The sequence below is a fragment of the Carettochelys insculpta genome, chromosome 2 (assembly GCF_033958435.1).
Source record: "Carettochelys insculpta isolate YL-2023 chromosome 2, ASM3395843v1, whole genome shotgun sequence".
Classification (NCBI taxonomy): domain Eukaryota; kingdom Metazoa; phylum Chordata; order Testudines; family Carettochelyidae; genus Carettochelys; species Carettochelys insculpta.
In genome coordinates this window covers 148,673,414-148,691,200 of record NC_134138.1, presented here as the reverse complement: position 1 = coordinate 148,691,200, position 17,787 = coordinate 148,673,414, and the positions used below count along the sequence as shown (strand labels likewise).

The window sequence follows — 17,787 nt, the reverse complement described above, 5'->3', positions numbered from 1 at the left end:
CTTCATGTGTAGACGTAGCCTAGTGATCAAACAGTTAAGGGGCATGCTTTCAAGCTTTACCACACAACCATCAACATCAAGAAAGTCCCTTTTGAAAAATAAGGCTAAGACTTCCATAATTGCATGTGTCTAGGAATTAGGCCTTTAAAAAAGACACCAAATATCACAACTGTTACAGTTGTGACAACTGGCATCCAGCCCCCAACCGCCATTTGAACATCAGATCCATGTTAGGTGTCAAGTGGAACATCGAACTAGTCAGGCCCCAGAAAATCATTTATTGCTTTTGGACCTAATTATGTCCTCAGTTCTCTTACTGAGATCATAATATTCAAATTGCCAATATCTGTGACAAGCCCACCCCCTTTTTAAATCACAGCAAGCAGGGTTTGAACACACATGGGGAGACCCCCATTGGATTTCAAGTCCAACGCCTTAACCACTCAGACATCGCTGCTGCAGTGTCAAACAAGGATGCGTGCTTACTCCGACATTGTTCGGGATCTTCTTCACACTCCTCCTGAAGCATGCCTTTGGATCCTCAACAGAGGGCATCTTGCTGCACACAAGATCTGATGGGAAACTGTTTAACCTTGCAAGGCTGAAAGCTAAGTCTAAGGTGTGAGAAGTCCTCATCAGAGACATGCTGTTCGCAGACGATGCTGCTGTAGTGTCTCACACAGAAGACCAGCTTCAAAAACTGCTGGATCAGTTCTCCAAAACATGCAAGGACTTTGGGCTTACCATCAGCCTCAAGAAGACAAATGTACTCAGTCAGGATGTTGCTGAATCCCCATCAATCAGCATTGACAACTATACTTTAGAGGTTGTCCATGAGTTTGTTTACCTGGGGTCCACCATCACTGACACCCTGTCATTGTACACTGAGCTAAATAGGAGGATCGGAAAAGCGGCCACAACTCTGTCCAGACTCAGCAAGAGAGAGTGGAATAACAACAAGCTGTACACTCACATCAAAATGCAAGACTACAGAGCCTGCATCCTCAGCACCCTCCTTTATGGCAGCGAGACTTGGACCCTGTATGCCCGCCAGGAAAAGAGGCTGAACATCTTCCACTTGCGCTGCCTCAGGCGCATCCTAGCAGACGACCGCAGGAGGTGGAGGCAGGGGTTACAAAAGGTCCTTCAGAAGGGCGAGATGAGGATCAGACAGCTAGCAGAGGAGAAGCGAGTGCACAGAAAACACAATAAGGACTTGCCAGACACCCACTACATCTGCAAGAAATGCAACAAGGACTGTCACTCTCGTGTGGGTCTTCATAGTCACAATAGATGCTGTAAATGAAGTCCTCAATTGAAACTTTAAAGGGCGCGATACATAGTCTATGCAGACTGAAGGATGCCTACTGTGACAAGGGCTGTTAATTCTCAAATTCCTACTTAAGTTTAGGAAGGAACATTATAAACCTACAGGTGGTCCCCAACTTACAAACACATCGACTTACGACCATTCTTATTTATGGCCAACCTCCCATTAACGCCATATTACTGCACTGTAAAATATTTTCGAGTTGTGAACCATGTACTTTTAGTTTTGCAAACAGTGGGGGCAGCGTGGTATAAGAACTACAGCTCAATCATGGCAGCAGCTGACAAATTGTCCCCTCCCTCATTCTTCGTTTTGTTTTGCTTCTCAGTAGCACATTGTGTTTGTGTGTCTGCGATTGGGTGGCGTGTTTACGTTTTATTCCTTCATCTATTTTGCGCTTATTGTATCTTCTTTGTTTGCTTCTGACCATCATGTCCAGTAACAGGAAAAGTCTAGTGATAAGAGTGGTGAGAAAAGAAAGAGAAAAACTATTGATTTAGAACAGAAAATAATGACAGTGAGGCAATACGAAGGGGGTCAAACAGTGTCATTCCTGGCACATAATTTAGGCCTATCAAAATCCACCATAAGCACCATAGTGATCCCATTCGTGAAGCAGTGAAAGGGTCTGCACCTATGAAATAAACAATTATAACAAAGAAAAGAACTGGTCCCATTCATGACATGGAAAAACTCTTCATGCTTTGGATGGAAGACCAAATTCAAAAACACATGCCATTAAGCCTCAAGATGATACAGGCTAAGGCTCATTGCCTTTTTGAAGGCTTAAAGAAAAAGGAGGGGTATGACTATGACCAAACTTTCAGTGCCAGTCACGGCTGGTTCAACCATTTCAAGAATCGTGCAAACTTTCACAATGTGAAAGTAAGTGGGGAGGCGCCAGTGCTGATTTGAAAGCAGCAGAAACTTCCATAGAAGGATTGGATAAGCTGATAAAAGAGGAAAATTATTTGCCAGAACTGATCTTGAATGTTGATGAGACAGGTCTCTTTTGAAAGACAATGCCCAACCATAACTACATACATAAGGAGGCAAAAACTGTACCTGGTTTTAAGGCTTTCAAAGACTGTCTAACAGTCTTATTAGGAGGGTATGTTTTTGTGTATAAATTGAAACCCTTCTTGATTTATCACTCTGAAAACCCTAGAGCCTTCAAGAACATCAGCAAGGCTACTTTACCAGTCCATTACCGTGCTAATAAGAAGCGCGGATGATACTCACACTTTTTGAACATTGGTTCATGAACTGTTTCATCCCTGAAGTCAAGGCATATTTTCTGGAGAAAGGAATGTCTTTCAAAATGTTGCTTATTTTGGATAATGCTCCAGGTCTCCCTCCACACGTAAATGATTTACATCCCAACCTTAAAATAATGTTTCTGCCTCCCAACAACGCATCTATTCTCCAACCCATGGACCAGGGGGCCATAGCTGCTTTCAAAGCATATTATCGTTGCAACACCTCTGCCACAGAATGCAAAAATGCCAAAACATTACATGAATTTTGGAAGGATTACAACATTCTGCATGGCATAAGGAACATTGCTGTTGGGTGGGAGGAAGTCACTCAACAATGTATGAACAGCATATGGAAGAAAATCCTAAAAAGATATGTCAGCAATTTCAAAGTCTTTGAAAAAGAAAGGAATTTCCAATAAAATTGTACTGCTGGCAAAAGATGTGGATCTGGAATTCGATAATGAAGACATACGCCAACTGGTTGAGGTTGTTGGGAAGGAGCTGAACAATGAAGATTTAATGGAGCCAGAGGCAGAGAGGGTAGCAGAGGAAGAGAGACAAAAAGCCCAAGAAGAAGAAGAAGCAGCCCCCAAAAATTAGTGATGAAAGAAATGGTTGCAGCCTTCAGCAAAATAAATGAAGGAATGCACATATTTGAAAAAATGGACCCTAATGTTGCAAGATTCTCAAAAGCAGATCGTTTAATTCAGGACGCCCTGGCTTGCTTTTAAGAAATTAAAACTGAAAAGAAAAAACAAACTGACCAGTCTTAAATGGATATTTGTTGAAGAAAGCCCCGAGCATGGCTGTTTCCCCCACTCAACCAATGCCTTCTAAAAGCAAAGGCACTCCTGAAGAAGATGAATCTGCTGTTGACAGTGTTGTTCCTGTAGAATAGTAACAGAGAGAAAGTCGTGTTAGTCTATACACTCTCAAAACAAAAAAGCAGCCCAGTAGCACTTTAAAAACTAACAGAATAATTTATTAGGTGATGAGCTTTTGTGGGACAGACCCACTTCTTCAGATCATAGCCATTCCATAACAGACTCAATATTTAAGGCACAGAGAAACAAAAATAGAAATCAAGGTTGACAAATCAGAAAAATATTACCCAGGCGAGCAAATCAGAGAGTAGAAGGGCAGAAGTGGGGAGGGGGGGGAGTCAAGAATTAGATTAAGCCAAGTATGTAAAAGAGCCCCAATAATGACCTAAAAAAATTCCCATCCCGGTTCAAACCACATGTTAATGTGTTGAATTTGAATATAAAAGAAAATTCAGCAGCCTGTCTTCCCAAAGAAGTGTGAAAATTCCTCTTCAGTAAGACGCAAGCCTTCAGGTCATTAACAGAATGGTCCACTGCATTAAAATGCTGACTGACCACTTTGTGGATCAGGAGTGTTTTTATGCCTGTTTTGTGCCCATTAATTCTTTGTCTAAGAGCATTTGAAGTCTGTCCAATATACAAAGCATCTGGGCATTGTTGGCACATGATGACATATATGATGTTAGTTGAGGAACATGAGAATATGCCCGTGATTCTGTGAATAACCTGGTTAGGTCCAGTGATGGTATCTCCAGAATAGATATGTGGACAAAGCTGGCAGTACGCTTTGTTGCAAGGAAAAGTTCCAGGACTGGTGTTCCTGTGGGATAAACTGTGATTGCTGGTGAGAATCCTCATAAGGTGGGGAGGTTGTCTCTAGAAGAGAACAGGCCTGTCACTGAGGACCTTCTGCGTAGAGTACTCGAGGCATAAGTTGATGGTGAGGTGCAGATTGTTAAAGTCTCTGCGGAATTCTTCTAGAGTCTCTATACCATGGGTAAAAATCATAAAGATGTCATCAATGCATTGTAAGTAGAGGAGGGGTAATGGGGACGAGAGCTAAGGAATTGTTTCTCCAGGTCAGCTATAAATATATTAGCATATTGTGGGGCCATGCGGGTGCCCAAAGCAGTTCCACTAATCTGGAGGTATAAATTGTCCCCAAATTAGAAATAATCATGGGTGATGTTGAAGCAAAAAAATTCTCTGTGTTTAGGCAGCTAACATTCATCTTTATTGAATTCAATAGGGCAACAGATGAGCCAAACTGGACACTAGTACAACCAGGTCCAGCAAGGCTGCTTGATGCAGCTAACTCTGGTATTTTATACCCTTACACAAACAAGCCCAGTGTCAGAGGCAATTAGTTAGAGAATCATAAATCACTTCTCAAAGAGAAACCATCATCAGCAAAGAGAAACAGGTACCCGAGAGCTGGAGCCTTACTCCAAACAGCCCATCAACGCATTCCATAGAGCTCATCCTCCCTGCCATTCCCAAACAGATCAGGGAAAGTACAGGCTCTTGTGTATGTGCAGAAGTAAGGGATGTGAAATGGCTTCTTATACAAGATGGTTTCCACAGTGAGAACAAAGTTACAGAAGTCAGACACCAGACTGGCTGTGGTGACATCAGGGATGGTATTATCGCTCATAATCCATCGTCGTGTGGAATATTAGTGTACAGAGCCTCTACATCCATGGTGGCAAGGATGGTGTTGTCAGGAACTTTTCCAATGTTTTGTAATTTCCTCAGGAAGTCAGTGGTATCTCGGAGATACCTGGGAGCGTTGGTGGCATACGGTTTGAGGAGGGAGTCCACATAACTGGATAGTCTGGTGGTAAGGGTGCCAACACTCAAAATGATAGGAAGTCCGGGGTTTCCAGGTTTGTGGATTTTGGGAAGTAAATAGAATTATCCAGGTTGGGGCTCAGATGATGTGTCTGAGCGAATAAGGTCCCGAGTAGCAGCAGGGAGTTCCTTAAGTAGTAGTTGTAATTTCTTTTGGAATTCCAAAGTGGGATCAACAGAGAGAGGTCTGTAAAATTTGGTGTTGGAGATCTGTCTGGGTGCCTCCTGTTCATGGTCTGACTTATTCATAACAATAGCACCCCCTTTGTCAGCTGCTTTGACTATAATGCCTGGGTTATTTTTGAGACTGGACAGCATAGTGTTCAGCATAGTTGAGACTGTGTCTCATTTGGTATTGTTTGTGTATATTGTCAGTCTGAACATGGCTGCGGAAGCATTTGTATGTAGAAATCCAGACTTTCACTACAACCATCGGGGGAGTCCAAAGTGCGTTCTTCTTTTGGTGTTAGTAGGGCAGGGGTCAAGAGAGTCAGACTGTTGTTCACAGGTGTGTTGGAAGAATTCCTTTAGACAGAGGCAGCAAAAGAAGGCTTCAGGGTAACCACAGAATTGTATTAAGTTCGTGGAGGAAGTGGGGCAGAAGGAAAAACCACAGGATAAGAGAGAGACTTCTGGGCTGAATCAGTAGATGGAAAGGTTAACAATATTGTTAGTTGAGCTGTCATTGTTGTAGTTGTTGTATCCTGAGATACAAAGTAATTTAGAAAATTTATTCTCTTTTCTTTTTGTAGGAAGTTGAATGTGTTTTATAAATTCCTAAATTTACAAATTTCCTAGAAAAAAGAAGAGAGACTGTTTTGTTGTTCCTGTAGTATTGACACCTACCTCCTCCAATTCATTCACCTTCATAATTATCAATCCAAGTGTGCACAACAATACTAGGAATAAAGTTAAAGTTCATGTAAGTATTAACATTGTTTACACTATTTTATTTACAATATTTATGTCACATGATTTACATTACTGTATTGCACTGTGTTTTGTATTTCATGTTCACTTGTCAATTTCAGTTTGGGGTTGCTGCAGTTGTGTTGGGTTTCTTGTGTGTGTGTTTCTGCCCTCAGTGTTTCTCTTTTTTATTGTTGATTGTTGTTTTGTAGGTGCTTTGTTACTTTTGGCATCCTAGTGAATTAATATTATAAACAGAGAGGGAGCCATGCTAGTCTATACACTTCAAGTGGGTCTGTCCCACGAAAGCTCACCTAATAAACCATTTTGCTAGTCTTTAAAGTGCTACTTGACTACTTTTTGTTTTGATAATATTATAAATGTTACTGGTAGTGTGCAGTTCATAGCTACCTGTATAAGTGTCAGCTGATGTCCAAATCGAGTTACAGCCAGATGTTCAGAGCATAACCCATTTGTTAATCGGGCACTATCTGTATTTAAGGCCTACATTCCCATGATTCTACACAGGAATTTCATTTCAACACTTTTTATTTTACAAAAGCCATAACTGTTGCAAATCTATAGCTAAGAATCTAAATCTATTATAGCCCAATAACTTAGCCTTTGCTGACATGTTCACCTGGTCACCAATGGCCTCTGTATAACATTGTTTAATAAAGTTGGTGCTTTTATGGTACATGTTTTATCACCCAAATTGCTGTTCTGATTATGGCAATAAAGACTGTAACTATTCCACTCTGGTTGAAAAGACATTTTCTATGCTATCTGGAGACAAATACTGTACACCTTACAGGGTGCAACTGTTTCCCTTTTTAGAAGAGACTTTACAAGAAAAAAAAGATTAAAAAAGAAAAAGAAAACGCTCAGATGAATTATTGTTTTACTAGCAAGAACATACTCTGAACAAGAGTACCTGATAACTTTGTAGTTCACCAGAAAGAAAATACCATGTAAACCTTGAAGATGTGTATTTCATAATAAGAGCAGAATTGAAATAATAAATAATGAAATCCAAAACAACTAAAATATACTATTAAAAGTAATTTATGGATCACCAATTTATTTTTGAAAGCTGTCACAACCAATCAAATCTGACCGGATAAAATTAACCCCTACTGACCTAAGTCACACTTGGAAAGGAAAAGTAATGGTTCAACATTAAAAGAAAGTTTCGTGGCTAAAGATTTCATGCTTCTACAATATTCTCAAAGAGCTACTGAAAACAGCTATTTTTAAATGCCATGCAAAATCAGTTTAGTAATGCCTGTCCCCTCCTCCTGACTTTTGTTCTATATTCTTGCTTTTGCTTTATTGATGACAACTATTTTGAATTGATCCATGTTCTGGAAAGCTAAATGTACATATAGTATATCATCTGCTAAGCATTTTCTAACCATGAAAAACACAGGTGTTAAAATATGACTAAAGCATTAAGAATCAGTTACTGTACCTCCTGGAACATACAGAGCTAAGAACAACTGGTGACATCCTATGAAGTTTGTCAAAATCTTTATTGGAGGTGAAAATCCGTGACTTATCTGTGGTGACGTGTAGAACAGAGTTTTGTGCAGCAATATATCAATACCTCCATATTTATAAATGTAGCAAGCCAGTCTGTTATACTACACTATAGAATCATAGAAGAATAGGACTGGAAGGGACCTCAAGAGGCCATCGAGTCCAGCCCCCTGTCCTCATGGCAGGACCAAGCACTTTCTAGACCATCCCTGAAAGCCATCTATCTAACCTCTTCTTAAATAGCTCCAGTGATGGAGATTCTACCACCTCCCTTGGCAATTCGTTCCAGTGTTTGATCACCCTGACAGTCAGGAACTTCTTCCTAATGTCCAACCTGAACCTCCCCTGCTGCAATTTCAGTCCATTGCCTCTTGTTCTATCCTCAGAGACAAGAAAGAACAAGTTCTCTCCCTCTGCCTTATGACACCCTTTTAGATACCTGAAAACTGCTATCATGTCCCCCCTCAATCTTCTCTTTTCCAAACTAAACAAGCCCAATTCTTTCAGCCTGTCTTCATAGGTCATGTTCTCTAGACCTTTGATCATTCTCGTTGCTCTCCTCTGGATCCTCTCCAATTTCTCCACATCCTTCCTGAGCTGTGGTGCCCAGAACTGGACACAATACTCCAGCTGAGGCCTAACCAGCACAGAGTAGAGCGGGAGAATGACTTCTTGTGTCTTGTTCACAACACACCTGTTAATGCATCCTAGAATCATGTTTGCTTTTTTTGCAACAGCATCACACTGTTGACTCATATTTAGCTTGTGGTCCACTATAACCCCTAGATCCCTTTCTGCTATGGCTGTGTCGACACTAGCAATGAACTTTGAAATTAATTTTGAAGTTAGGGCTAACTTCAAAGTTAAGCATGGAGCATCTACACACATTATACATCAATTTGAAATAGCAGTCAAAGTAAGGGTGCCCAACTTTGAAGCCCTTATTCCATTCCCAAGATCGAAATAGCACCCTATTTCAAGGTATACCTTTGAAACGGGACGTGTGTAGATGCTCTGCATCCCGTAACTTTGAAATAGCGGGTCTGCCATGGAGGCGGCCTGCAGGAACACAGAGATTCTCTAGCCAGTCCAGACAGGGCTCTGTGGTCACTGCTGGCCCAGCGTAAAGGCGTAGCTACCCAGCAATGCCAGGCAGGAAACTAAGAGCATGCTACATGTAGGGGGAGCACAAGCTCCCTGTAGTACAACCACATCATATCAACAGCCACCCCCAGCCAGCCATGTCAGCCAGTCAGGAGTCCCAAGCCCTGCTGGAGCTCACCATTGAGCCCAGCCATGGGTCCCAGCAGACCACCCAGCAACACAAACAGAGCCCCTCCTGGATGGAGGATGAGTTCAAGAACCTCCTTGCACTGTGTTGGGAAGAGGAGGTCCTGCTCCAAACCAGCATGTGGCGATAGAATTTTGACACTCACAACCAGCTGGCCGGGGCCTCATTGGCTAGGGGCACCCCACCAGCAGTGGTGAGCATGTAATAATGAAAGTGAAGGAGCCCAGGATCCCACCAGCCAGTCCGGAGCATGGCCCACATGGTGCCCCCATTATGACGAGCTCCACCACCTCTTGGGGCCGAAGGAGGATCAACCACCAGAGTACCTCCTTGACACTATTGCCCTTGCCTCATGGAGAATGAGGAGGAGCTGGTGGCACCCATAAGAACATAAGAATGGCCATACTGGGTCAGACCAAAGGTCCATCCAGCCCAGTATCCCGTCTGCCGATAGTGGCCAATGCCAGGTGCCCCAGAGAAGGAGAACAGAAGACAATGATCAAGTGATTTATCTCCTGCCATCCATCTCCTGCCCTTGTACTGAAGGCTAGGGCACCATACTTTACCCCTGGCTAATAGCCATTTATGGACCTAACCTGCAAAAATTTATCGAGCTCTTTTTTAAACCCTAATAGAGTCCTGGCCTTCACAGCCTCCTCTGGCAAGGAGTTCCACAGGTTGACTGTGCGCTGTGTGAAGAAAAAATTCCTTTTATTAGTTTTGAACCGACTACCCATCAATTTCATTTGGTGTCCCCTAGTTCTTATATTATGGGAAAAGGTAAATCATTTTTCTATGTTCACTTTCTCCACACCATTCATGATTTTATATACCTCTATCATATCGCCCCTCAATCGCCTCTTTTCCAGACTGAAAAGTCCCAGTCTCTCTAGCCTCTCCCCATATGGGACCCATTCCAAACCCCTAATAATCTTAGTCACCCTTTTCTGTACCTTTTCTAATGCCAATATATCTTTTTTGAGGTGAGGAGACCACATCTGCACACAGTACTCAAGATGTGGGCGTACCATAGTTTTATATAGGGGAAGTATGATATCTTTTGTCTTATTATCTATCCCTTTTTTAATAATTCCTAACATCCTATTTGCTTTACTAACTGCCGCTGCACACTACGTGGATGTCTTCAGAGAGCTATCCACTATAACTCCAAGATCCCTTTCCTGATCTGTCGTAGCTAAATTTGACCCCATCGTGTTGTACGTGTAATTTGGGTTATTTTTTCCAATGTGCATTACCTTACACTTACCCACATTAAATTTCATTTGCCATTTTGCTGCCTAATCACTCAGTTTGCTGAGATCTTTTTGTAGTTCTTCACAATCCCTTTTGGTTTTGACTGTCCTGAACAACTTGGTGTCATCTGCAAACTTTGCCACCTCACTGCTTACCTCATTTTCTACATCATTGATGAACAAGTTGAACAGGATCGGTCCCAGGACTGACCCCTGGGGAACACCACTAGTTACCCTCCTCCATTGTGAAAATTTACCATTTATTCCAACCCTTTGTTTTCTGTCTTTTAACCAATTCCCGATCCATGAAAGGATCTTTCCTCCTATCCCATGACCGCCTAATTTACATAAAAGCCTTTGGTGTGGGACCGTGTCAAAGGCTTTCTGGAAATCTAGGTATATTATGTCCACTGGGTGCCCCTTGTCCGCATGTTTATTAACCCCTTCAAAGAATTCTAATAGATTAGTTAGACACGACTTCCCTCTGCAGAAACCATGCTGACTTTTGCCCAACAATTCATGCTGTTCTACGTGCCTTGCAATTTTATTCTTTACTAGAAACAATAGTAGAAACAATAGTAAAGAATAAAATTGCAAGGCACCCATTGACGGTGAGCCAGGACCCTCAGGTGCCACCAGCATCCTGCTGGGGGACCAGTAGACAAACTTTGGGTGTGAGGATGAGGGTTTTAGTATCAGGACCCTCAGCATTGCCATCCCTCTGGGACATTGAGCTGGGACACCTCGAGCTGGGTGTCAATGGAGTTCATGGAGGTACCAGCCAACAGGTACGGAGCATTTGGGATGCCTCGAGGCCTGGGGAGGTGGACCCCACCCCTTGCCACAGGAGGTGGGGGGCCACACACCTGTGGGACACTCGGTGACCACCCCAGCACAGTCCACATCCCTGCAGAAGGAGGGGGGCACCAAACCTGGCCTGACCCTCACTGTGCAGACCCCGGGGACACCCGACAGCGGGGGGCGGGGTGAGGGCCAGCAGAGTGAGGGCCCCAGGCCCTGGAGTCAGGACACAGGACGCACAAGCTGTCCCCCTGTCCCCTTCTGTCTCCACAGGTCCACTGTCCAGGAGCCACCCCAGCCCTGTACAGGACCAGCTGGCAGTCATGGAGGACCAGGAGTCAGCCACAACACCTGATTCACTGACACTGAGTGGTCGCCAACAGGCCAGGTACCAACAGCGACAGGGGGATGAGGAGGAAAGTGCCAAAAGGGCCGTCCTGTGGAAGATGACTGCAGTGCTCCAGGACTGGCTGGCGATGGGGCAGAGGTATGGGAGCAGGTGGCAGACAGCCTGGAAACCCTGACTCTGGCTGTGGACACCCACCTCACCCAACCTCCAGCTTCCTCACCAGCCCACCCCATAGCACTCCCCACAGCCCTCTCTCCACTCCTGGGGCACCCACCGACCTTGGGACCCTGCTCCTGCCCACCCTCCTGCCTGCCACCTGCCTAGCACTTGGCCAGTGGCTGGTGACCAGTGCCACCCAGGGAAAGCAGGCTGCTCCCTCTCCACTGGCTCCCCCAACCTCCCCCATGGCTTTTGCCTCCTCCAAGGACACCGTACCCCACCCCCATACCCCTACCTTCCTTTTGTCCTGCCCTCAATCCAGCCCCAGTGGGGTCCCTGCACCCAGGGTGGTAGGGGTCCTTCAGCTGCCACAACTATCAGTCCTCCACCCCAGTGGACAAATGAGTCCTCACCCACCCTGTCTCTCTCCTCCGAGTTGGTTCCCTCCCCCAGTGCCCCATCCCCATCCTCTTCTACATAGATTCCCCCCTTGTACATAGTTGTAGGCATTTGAACCCTGGCTCCCTCCTCCAAGTTGGTTCTCTCCCACAATGCCCCTGTCCCATCCCTCTTGTATATAGTTACCCTCTTGTACACAGTTGTAGGCACTTGTGTTGTTTAGAGGTTTATAAACATGCAAGTTTAATTTACAGTTGAAGAGTCTAAGTTCCACCCCTACTCCTGTGTCCTTATTGTGTGGTGGAGAGGTGGGAGAGCTGGGGGGTGTGATCGGAAGGTGGCTGCAGGAGGGTTACTATGGGCCTCCAGGTGAAGGCTTCCTGCAGGGCCTCCTTGACATGCACCCCATCTCTGTGCACCTGGTGACACAGGGCTGCAGGTGGCTGCTGGTACCTGCTAGCAGGCTTGGAAGCCCAGCCCTGGGTGAAGGGCTCCCCTTTGGCAGCACAGCAGGGCACACAGCAGGCCACAACCACCACAGACACGTCTGGGAGGCTAACCTCCAGCCTCTTGAGGAGGCATCTAAATCACCCCTTCAGCCACCCAAATGCTTACTTGATGGCTTTCCTGGCCTGGTTCAGGCATGTGTTGAACATGTCCTGGGATTGGTTGGTGCATCCTGTGTAGGGCCTCATGAGCCACAGGTGCAGGGGGTACACATCACTGGCCATGATGCTGGGGGTCATGGTGATGTCTCCTACTGGGAGCTCCAGAGGCAGTGAGGTAGGTGCCTTCCCGCATTCAGCAGCTGAGCCATGAGTTCGGAAACACCCAGGCATCATGGGCCCTGCCTGACCATCCCACACACACATCTATGAACCGGCTCCAGGAGTTGATCAGGGCCTGGAGGACCACAAAGAGGTACTGCTTTCTGTTCAGAAAAGAACCCATGTGGTGGCCTGGGACATGGATGGCTATGTGCATGGGCCAAAACAGTTTGGGAAGCCAAGATCCATGAAGCTGGAGAGGGTGACATCCAGTTCCCAGATGGTGGCCAACCGGCGGAGGAGAAGAATGTTGATTGCCTGGACAACCTGCATGGGGTGCAAGACAGATATGTCCATGAGTGCATGGCTGAGTGATATCTGTCCCCATGCAAGGCCCTCCTCCCTGGACCTGTGCAGGGCCATGCCTTGCCAGGTGCCCCCCCGGTGTGTGGCCCTGGCCTGGCTTACCTCATTGAGGACTGCACCAACGGTTGCCTTGCCCACCCAATACTGATGTCAACAAAGTGGTGGCTGTCCAGGGTAGCCGGCTTCCACAGGGAAATTGCTACCCTCTTGCACATGGGGAGTGTGGGCCACATCCTATTGCCCGGGTCCTGGAGGCCTGGGGTGAGCCAGTGGCAGAGCTCCTCAAATGTCTCCCTGGTCATCCTAAATTTGTGCAACCACCAGTCATCGTCCCAGTCCTCCAGCACAAGGCGGACCCGCCAGTCAGTGCTGGCGGGAAAGCCTCAGCATCGCTAGATCACTGGAGTGGGGTGCAGCCACTGCCCCTGACAGAAGGCCTGCAGGAGGCGGCCTGTGCGGCTGGCCCTGAATTGCTGCTAGGGGACAGCCACCAGAAGCACTGCTGGCAGGATGGTCCCGGCATGGAGGAAATCACCCACAGGGAGCTTCTGAGGATCCATAAGGGTCTTCTCAGTGGCTCAGCTCTATGCAAAGGCAGTGCTGTGCTATGCACAGCCTGGCAGCCCGAGAACATTCAGGGTGTGTGTGTTGGGAGGGGCCCTTTAATGGAGTGGCTGGAATAGCTATTGGAATAGCTATTGGAATAGCCCTGGAAGGGCTCATCAGCCATGCGACCTCCATCTGCCGCATTTCCTAGCCTCTTACTTCGAAATAAGGGCCACAGGTGTGTAGATGATTCCTTTTGAACTGCCAGGCTGCTACTTCAAAACATCAGATGGTAAATTTGATCCATTTGATGCATGTGGACGTGCATTTTCAAAGTTCATTACTTTGAATTTGAACTTCAAAATAAGCTCCTTCAAAATTGTGGTGTAGTGTAGACGCAACCTATATCTATTGAATCATTCCAAATAAGTTTAATGTTTTTTCCTTTCTGAATTCTCTAAATGATTGGTAAATGTTGCTTTGTTTGGCAGAGTTTGCAGATCCCTCATTTGAATGAGGACTTCCATTCCTCTTTGTGGCTAGTTAGAGCCCTGTTTGAAGTTTTCCATTACAGAAACAGGGAGTCCTAAGAAGAATTTATACAGGAGAAAAAACATATTTAATCTGACTGAAGTAATTTGGTTTCATGTCTCTGAGACTTTCATTCTAGGCTACATGAAATGTATGACTCTCAACCAAGGAACTGCTAGGGAAAAAAAAAACAAATATAGAGCAATCCAAGTGGAGGCCACTTATTTTTTTCTACGGCTGATAATTTTTGGAGGTTGGGATTTGCTATTGCACTGCCTTCCTTCTGAATCTATAATGAAGCAGAGTAACAAGATCTGCTAGGAAGCAGTTTTCAAAATACATTAGCACATGCATGAAGTTAAGAGTTATGCTGGATTGAGAGGTAGATGGGAAAAATGTACACTTGCCTTTTCTGTGGTAGCTTTGGCGTGACTAACATTAGGACAGTATTCAAAAGACAATGAAACACTCTCTAGTGCCCTGTGGGTATGAAGCTACTTGAATACGTTCTGCTTCCTTGCCCACTTGGTTTTTGTACCCATGGTATTAACTTATTCTGGGAGGATGCAACACCACATATAACACATAGGACCAAGTTTCCTGCAGTGTTAACAGACCTCACATTTTGATGCCAGCCAGAAATCTGTTCACAAACTGAACATACAGAGAGACTGTTATCCAGTCAATATGAGCAGTCGTCATGCAGGATGTGCAGCAAGGCATCTGAGCCTTTGCATTCAGATAGACAAAAAAGCCAAAGGAAGTACTAGCCTGAGCTGCAACCTGCAGGAAGAGCCATTGGTTGAATACTAAAGCTATGTCTACATGCGAAGGTTTTTTCTGGCAAAATGGGGCTTTCATCGGAAAAAAACGAGGAGCATCTACACACAAAATGTGCTATTTTAGCAGTCTGTCAACAAAACTCAGCACATCTGCCAGCAGTGTAAAAGCTCTCCACCTTCAGATATTATGCCTTTCTTGAAAGTTTCCTGTCAACCAAACCTCCATGTAGATGCTTTGGGGCCCTATGTGGACACAGAGGGCTTCTAGTTCACTAGGCAGCCCTATAATTTATTAGGTGAGCTTTTGTGGGACAGACCCACTTCTTCAGACCATAGCCAGACCAGAACAGACTCAATACTTAAGGCACAGGGAACCAAAAACAGTAAGCAAGGAGGACAAATCAGAAAAAAATGATCAAGGTGAGCAAAGGGGTGTGGGGGGGGAAGGTCAAGAATTAGACCAAGCCAAGTATGCAGACGAGCCCCTATAGTGACTCAGAAAATTCCCATCCCGGTTCAAACCACGTGTTAATGTGCTGAATTTGAATATGAACGACAGCTCCGCTGCTCTCTTTGAATAGCAGTGCAAAATTTTTTTTTTTCAGTAACACCCATACTCTAAAGTCATTAACAGAATGCCCCATTCCATTAAAATGTTGACTAACAGGTATGTGGATCTGGAGTGTTTTGATGTCTGTTTTGTGCCCATTGAACCTTTGTCTAAGGGAGTTAGAAGTCTGTCCAATATACAAAGCATCTGGGCATTGTTGACACATGATAGCATATATGATATTAGTAGGGGAGCAAGAGAAAGTGCCCGTGTTTTTGGTTCTCTGTGCCTTAAACATTGAGTCTGTTCTGGTCTGGCTATGGTCTGAAGAAGTGGGTCTGTCCCACGAAAGCTCACCTAATAAATTATTTTGCTAGTCTTTAAAGTGCTACTTGACTGATTTTTGTTTTGATAGTAGGTAGGCTAGCACGGGTCCCTCTCTGTTACTAGGCAGCCCTGTTAGCAGAGCTTCTGGTCAGCCATTCTGTTGAGAGAGGGCCAGGCAGTCTGGCTGCTCTCTGTCGACTGAGCTGATTGCTACAACAATCTGCTTTTATATGTAGATGCACCCTGTTGTCAGAAATTTTGCTGGGAAATCCCTTCTGAAGTCACTTTTGTCAACAGATGCTTCTCTTGCAGCCTAAGAGAAACAGCTCAGCAAAACATCTGTAAGTTCTCCACAGAGCACATGAGTACTACTATGACATTCTACTCTGCAAAGGCGGTGCCAGCATTTAAAAAAAGCACAGCTATTCAATGCACAGAGGTGAGAGTCAACCAGTTACATGAAAATCTTCATAATCGAAAACACCACAGATCAGAATGATCATATGATTGTTATAATAGATACCACTTCCATAGAGGCCACGTTCAGAAGAGACTGTTTGATCGTGCAGCAGACTGCCTGTACAACACAGTTCATAGAACTTCCCACAAACAATTCAAGGGGGCATATCTTTTAGAACAAAACTTTGATTCTTTATTTTAAAAATTGCCAGTGATGGAAAATGCGCACAATTCTGGGTAGTCTGTTTCAGTGGATAATTACCTTCACTGTTTAAAAAAAATGCACCTAATTTCCAGTCTGATTTTTTATAGCTTTAACTTCCAGCTATTGGACTGTGGTTATACTTTTCCCTACTAGACAGAAAAACCCTCTTTCAAATATTTGTTCCCCGTGTAGACACTTAACAGACTGTAACCATGTTACCCTGTACCCTGTCTTTATTAAGCTATATATATTGATCTTCTTACATCTGCCACGGCAAGACATGCTTAATAATCATTTCATCATTCTTTCGGCTTTTGTCTGAACCCTCTCCTGGTCCCCGTGGAACTGTTGTGACCCACACACTAGCCAGGAGCCACATGTGGCTATTTGGCTTGGACAATAAATATATTTTCAGAATAATGTGGTTAGTTTGCCACTATAATGGCTACTACTTCAGAGCTGGTTGGACATGACGGCTGTGGAGGCTACTTTGTGGTTCTAAGCTCAATGCAGAGAGTTGGTGATGATGACATGAAACAGAGGTGAGAGACGCCAGGGTGGAGCCTAGACCGGAGGGCAGGCACCGTTCGCAGAACTTAATCTCAGGATGTATATTCCAGGAAGATGACCTCACGAGGGCAGAAGGGGGCTATGAGTTCCTTGATGTTGTTTGGAGCCATGCAAGAAGGAACAAGGGAGGGGTAGAGGGAGTCAGTGCTGGTGCCAGGTACAGAGCCTCCGCACAGATGACACTAGCATCCTATGAACCCTCAAAGATCCACCAGGTTTAGCCTGTCATTTTATTCCAGGGAACGCCACCCCTAGATATAATGACTGGTGAGAAGCAGTGCAAAGGAATCTTCAGATATTGCTTTTTCCAGATCTCCATCCCACTGCAAGAAGGGATAATTCAGACCCTGATCATGGGGCAGTGCTCCCTTCGCCCACCTTATTGCCAGATGATGAATTTTTTAAAATGTTGCTAAAAGACAGACATTTTAACTACATTAGGATGATGAGGTAGATAAGGCTTTCTTTTTTGACAACTGAGAGAAGTTTCCAGATCGCAGGCTCTCATTATCATGGGGGACTTTAATTACCCTGACATCTGGTGGGAGACCAACACTGCAGTACACAAGCAGTCCAGGAAGTTTCTGGAGAATGTTGGGGATCACTTCTTGGTACAAGTGCTGAAGGACCCGACCAGAGGTTGTGCGTGGCTCGACCTGCTGCTTACAAACAGGGAGGAACTAATAGGGAAGGTAGAGATGGGTGACAACCTGGGAAGCA

General features: G+C 44.9%; 1 non-coding gene across 1 annotated transcript; it reads right to left on the bottom strand.

The window, feature by feature from the left end:
• Nucleotides 1-374: 374 nt before the first annotated feature.
• Nucleotides 375-457, bottom strand: TRNAS-UGA (transfer RNA serine (anticodon UGA)). The gene has a single exon. It is a non-coding gene; the product is annotated as a tRNA-Ser (tRNA).
• Between the last annotated feature and the right edge of the window lie 17,330 nt (nt 458-17,787).